Source organism: Lissotriton helveticus, chromosome 7 (assembly GCF_964261635.1).
Source record: "Lissotriton helveticus chromosome 7, aLisHel1.1, whole genome shotgun sequence".
NCBI lineage: Eukaryota > Metazoa > Chordata > Amphibia > Caudata > Salamandridae > Lissotriton > Lissotriton helveticus.
Window position 1 is genome coordinate 793,551,387 of NC_136068.1, and position 6,134 is coordinate 793,557,520.

Sequence of the window (6,134 nt, forward strand, 5' to 3'; positions counted from 1 at the left end):
CACGTAGGTTATAATACTACTTCTTTGATTCTTCAACATTCTGATATCCGATACAACGAGTTACCTTGCACCTACAACAAGGCAGGACTATTGAATTAGTCAATGGTTGTTAGTTGAATTAGACATTGCAGAAACAACTGTGGCTTCATTTCATGGGATTAGGATAATGCTGACATGACTGTGAATGGACCATTACGAGTCTATTTGCAGTTACATGTGCGGAAGTGAAAGGTGGTACTGCTGCAGCGCTGAATTCATTTCACAACCTGAGGGTGAGGGCAAAAATGGAGAGTCCGATGGGTATCCATCTCTGCATCTGCTTTTTCGAACTGCTGGTGCTAAGCACTGGCAGACCCCAGATCACTTCAAGCCCTGCTACACAACCTGCACTACGTGTTCTTTGCACTGCTCATTCAGGCCCCCTCATGTCCTAATTCTCATGAAGTATGTGTTTGCAAGATGTCACAGCATGATTACTTAGAAACATGTTGCTCACACACCCCTACTCATACTGACCAAGCTACGCCTCTGCTTTTTCATGGCGGGCATCGATTTGCTGAGAAAACAATGTACATGGGTAGTTTGAGGCTTACTGGTGGTTGCGTCCATGATGTGTCAATTTTGAAAAATAAGTCTTATATATTTTATTTCTTTTGGATGCAAATTGTTATATGTTATTGTTTTTGGATGATTTCATTTACATTTTGCATGTAAATAATTGATGTATAGTTTTATTATCTTAGTATTATTTAAGATTGGAGTTTTAGTTAACGTTTAATAAACTATAAACTATTATGGGTATTATTGATATAAAAAAATGATTTATCATGTTGGTTTAGATTTTGGGCCAAATTCTTTTATAAGATTGTAGTGGTTATCTACCTCTATGACAGGGACATGGGCTAATGCTATCATTTTTCTTATTTCATAGGCAAATTGGATGTTTGTAGAATATTCTGCTCCTAGTGCAAGTTGTTGGTGGTGTCTTAGATATGCTTTGAGTGAAATGATAGTAATCCCTTGTATGGCTGTGTGGGGTTAAACTTTTAAATTGATTGGAATCATCGCTTGTTCAAAGCCTATGATTATAATTTGTGGGTAGCAGTTATTTGTCTTATGTTTAATGTGGTTTAAGATAATGTAGTAAGTGCTGCTTTGTTTATTTGGTCGTAGGGCATATATAAAAGGGATATTTGTTATTTGATATTCACATGTATGGTATATATCTGAGTGAGTGGTTTGGGACACATTTTCCATCCATCATCCAGGTTGACAATGGCTTAGGGTCCGATTTAGATCTTGGTGGGACTATCGCCATTCTACTGCGGCGGGGGTACCAAGTACTCTGTCAAGCTGACAGTGGTTTAGATATTGTGGCAATAGAGAGTTTACTGTGGTGGCCACCGTCCTCTCTGCTGGGTAACTGTACTCCATCACCATTATGCCGGCAGGTTTGCACTGAACCGATTTTCATTCATAAAATCCTTATTTCGGTTGATAAACCCATAAAGATACAAACACATACATTTGTGTTTGAAATAAAAATGAAAGAACTATTCCTTGCATCAGACCCAAAGGATCAAATAATTCATAATACAATATTTAAACACGAGGGAAGATTGACAGAGGACAGAATTTAACTATTTGCCATCTTAATCAAGGGTATTTGATGTATAACTAAAGTGCAAGTGCATTTGTAACTGCCATTTATCGATTTAATATGATCTACACCCCTTCTACTATAAACCAGTCTTTTAGGAGCCCTTTACCGCATTGTACTATAAAATCGTGAAAATAAACACATTAAAAATGCATTAATGCCAGGTTTAGGCATAATAAAAAAAAAACAATAAGAATATAGGAGACTCTCAATTCCTAGAACTCCCATTCATTTGGGCTGTGCCACTCAAGGATGCAGTCACAAGCCTATGCCTAGTTGCCCAGAACTGGCCGAGGAATTTGGCGACTGCACATACATGGGGGTCCATTAGGATGTCGGGCGGATTTCCTACGCCAGGCTGGTGGTAGCCACTGCCAGCCTGGCGGAGGAAATCCGCCCGACATCCACAGCCCAATTCCCCCCGCCATATTAGTATGGCGGGGCGGACCGCGGCGGTGAGAAACACCGCCCGCATGTTTTCCGCCCCGGTCGACTTGCGGCCGGGGCGGAAAACGAGTAACATGGTGGCGGTGTCTGTTAGACACCGCCCGCCATATTACAATGGGCTTTCACCAATGAATTTCCGTGGCGGCATGCGGAGACTCCCTGCGGGGGCCCGTTGCGGGCCCCCTGGGAGTCCATGGCTTGGGGGGGTTGCACATGGGGGGTACCTATGTTACCCCCCCGCATTTCAAAGCGCAACATGGCAGGCACCGCGCGGTGCCTGTCATGTTGCGCTTTGAAAAGCACAACGTGCACTTTTAACATTGTGGCGGGTGGAGGTTTCTGCTCCGCCCGCCGAAATGGTAACCATACAGGATGCACCCGCCTGTGTGGCGGGCGCATCCTAATGCCCTGATCGGGACCCCCGCCCTTATGGCGGGCGGTCCCGGGTCCCGATATGATGGCGGGCGGACTAAGTCCGCCCGTCATCATAATGGGCCCCATAGAGTGGTCCCGTGTCTGATTTCATGATAGGAAGAGCTTCATTAGAACTGTAGGTTCCCAACTGTCTACATACTGGTGCCAGCAAAGTCCTTCTTGGTCTGGTGTACGCTGGTCATGCAAAAAAAACATGGCCTACGGATTCACGCGCATATGAGCAAGCTAGGCAGCCCTTGGGCTGGATATTATCAGCCAACCAGGAGTTAGTGTGAGCATTAATGGGTAGGCAGCCATATCTAAACTGAGTATACAGGTTCCTGTCTACTGGCTCCTTAATGATGTCGAAAAAAATGCTCAAGCAGTTTTCCAGATTTGATATCTAGAAAAGCTTCAGTTAAACTACCTTGGCGTGTTTGCAGGTAAATGTTCTGCTCAATCCATGACCAATATAATGACTTGAATTGGACCTTAGAGTATGAGGGCCGGGAACCCACAAGCTCTTTTGGGAGATCAATAGCTGCCGGGTATTATTAATGTATTTGAACCACACAATTTTTTTATTGTATACAATGCTAAAACTTTATTAAAAGCTGCGGCATAAAGGGCCAGGTTGGGAGTGGTGACCAGCCTGTACCAAAAAAGCAAAGGCCGCAGTCTCACTTGGTCATTAATTGATCTAATACCCAAGTCCAATTTCAAAGGGAGGAGCGGGTACTTTTGGGAAGTGATACCAGACTACTAAGGAACTTATTTTCCACTGTCACTAGCGAGCTGGCATCCACTGATCCCCAGAGTTCTGCCCCATAGAGCACACTACTAACTGCCTTAGAGCTATATAGTTTTAGGACTGGGGCGACAGGCTTGGTATATGAAAGATGAAGCTCCCGCCGCAAAGCCCCAGGAAGCTGGGAAAATTTCAGGGACACTTTGTCTAAGTGGTTCTTCAAAGTTATTTTGTCAGACAGTTTGATGCCCAAGTACTCAAAAGAGCTGACCCTCTCTAGCGGGACATTGTCTAGAACCAGATTTCTTTTAAAAGACTTGCAGGGGTTCATCATCATCAATTTAGTTTTCGTAGTGTTAATGACCAAGCCCCTCAAGTCGCAGAAGGCTTTAAATTGGTTCAGGAGCTTTTGAAGGCCCATAGGGGTCTTAGATACCAAAAGGGTATCATCTGCAAACAGTAGTGTAACTATTTCTGGTTTGCCAATGAGGGAGCACCACCAAAATAGGGTGGTGGCCAAGACGTATCCTTGGCGTACCCCCCGCCGGATCTTAATCGGGTAGGTGAGTTACCCCTGTTTCCCCTACCTTACACGAGCAAAATTATCATTGTGTAACCGGTGCACAGTCTAAATATCGAGCTTTATATATTGACCTACAAAAATATCGAGTTGGAAGTATTGAAGGTATAGAATATTGAGGTCAAGAATATCGTTGGACAGAATATCGACCCTAAGGTAAGTAATATGGATTTTTTTAATATCGATGTAAGTAACATCAAAGTTAGTAATATCGATAGCATATATATCGATGTAACTAATCTCGATGTTACTAATACCGATATTTGTATTATTGTTATGTATTTTATTATGTATGTGTAATATGTTTTTGTTAAGTATTTTAATTGTTTTAAATTATATGTGTACTTTTTTTATATATTAATAATGTTATTTTTAAGTAAATTTTATGTTTTAGTACCAGAGCGGGTTGTGAGTTTATAGGGGAATAGGGTGGGAAGTAATTTAAATATACTAAATGAATTATTAATTTTTAGGAATAATAAATTAATTTTAATTTATTTTTGTTTTTATTTCTGTAGCGGGTTGTGGGTTTATAGGGGAATTGGGTGGGAAGTAATTTATTTGTAATTCATTAATGATTTATATTTATTTATTTATTGGTATGGATAATTATTTTATTTATAATTAATTCGGAATTGGCAATTTATTATTTTAATTGATAATTAATTTTTAATAGGCAATTAATGTTTTTAATTGTTAATTATTTTTTACTTGGTAAATAATGCTTTTATTTGGCAATTAATATTTTTAATGGGTAATTAATTTGTATTATTTGGAAATTAGTTTTAATTAATTGGTAATCAATGTTTCATAAAAAGTATTATTTGGTATGAAAAAGAATTGTATTGATTAATAATATATAATTGTGAATTCATTTTAAATAATTAATATTTTTTTGTATTGAAAAATATTTTATTGTTTAATATTTATTATTTGGTGATTAATATTTATTAATTGATATTTATTTGTATTTATTGTTAATTTATTCTTATTTAATTATTCAATTGTAATTGCTTTAAATAATTATTAATTGTTTGTAAATGATGTAGATTTATTTAAAAATTAAATATTTTATTATTTTAAATATAAAATTATTTATAAGTATGTTATATTTAAATTCTACGCTATCCTTACTGTTTCACTCCCTGCAGTTGGAATAGTAATTTTTACCCGTATGCTATCCAACATTTTCCCAACTGTAGCACCCTCTGGAGTTGGAATAGTAATTTTTACCCCTACGCTAGCCAACACATTCCCTGCTGTTGCACCCTCTGGAGTTGGAATAGTAAGTTTTACCCCTATGCTATCCAATGCTTTCCCTACTGTTGCCCCCTCTGGAGTTGGAATAGTAATTTTAATCTCTACGCTATCCAACGCTTTCCCTACTGTAGCACTCTTTGGAGTTGGAATAGTACTTTTTACCCCTACGCTATACAATGCTTTCCCTACTGCTACACCCTCTGGAGTTGGAATATTAATGTTTACCCCTACGCTATCCATATGCTTTCCCTACTGTTGCCCCCTCTGGAGTTGGAATAGGAATTTTTACCTCTACGCTATCCAACGCTTTCCCTACTGTAGCATTCTTTGGAGTTGGAATAGTAATTTTACCCCTACGCTATCCAATGTTTTCCCTACTGTTACACCCTCTGGAGTTGGAAAAGTAATTTTTACCCCTACGCTATCCAACGCTTTCCATACTGTTACACCCTCTGGAGTTGGAATAGTAATTTCTGCCCTTACCTTATCCAACGCTTTCCCTACTGTTACACCCTCTGGAGTTGGAATAGTAATTTTTACCCCTACGCTATCCAACACTTTCCCTACTGTAGCACTCTTCCGAGTTGGAATAGTAATTTTTACTCCTACGCTATCCAATGCTTTCCCTACTGTTACACCCTCTGGAGTTGGAATAGTAATTTTTACCCCTACGCTATCCAACGCTTTCTTTACTGTTGCCCCCTCTGGAGTTGGAATACTAATTTTTACCCCTATGCTATCCAATGCTTTCCCTGCTTTAGCAACCAATGTTTTAATTGCTGTCGTTTTTTAGGGACTTTGAAAAGTACTATTTTTTTTATTTATCTATTTATTATTTTTATTATTATTTTTGATAATGTAGTATAATAATAATTTTTAAAATATTGAAAGTATATTTAATTTTTTAATGTATTAAATATAATTATTTACTTTTTATTTGTTAGTCTTTTATGTTTAGAAGTATTTGTAATTTATCATATTCTTTAATAATTTATGAGTTATTGAAATAATGATTAAAACTTATA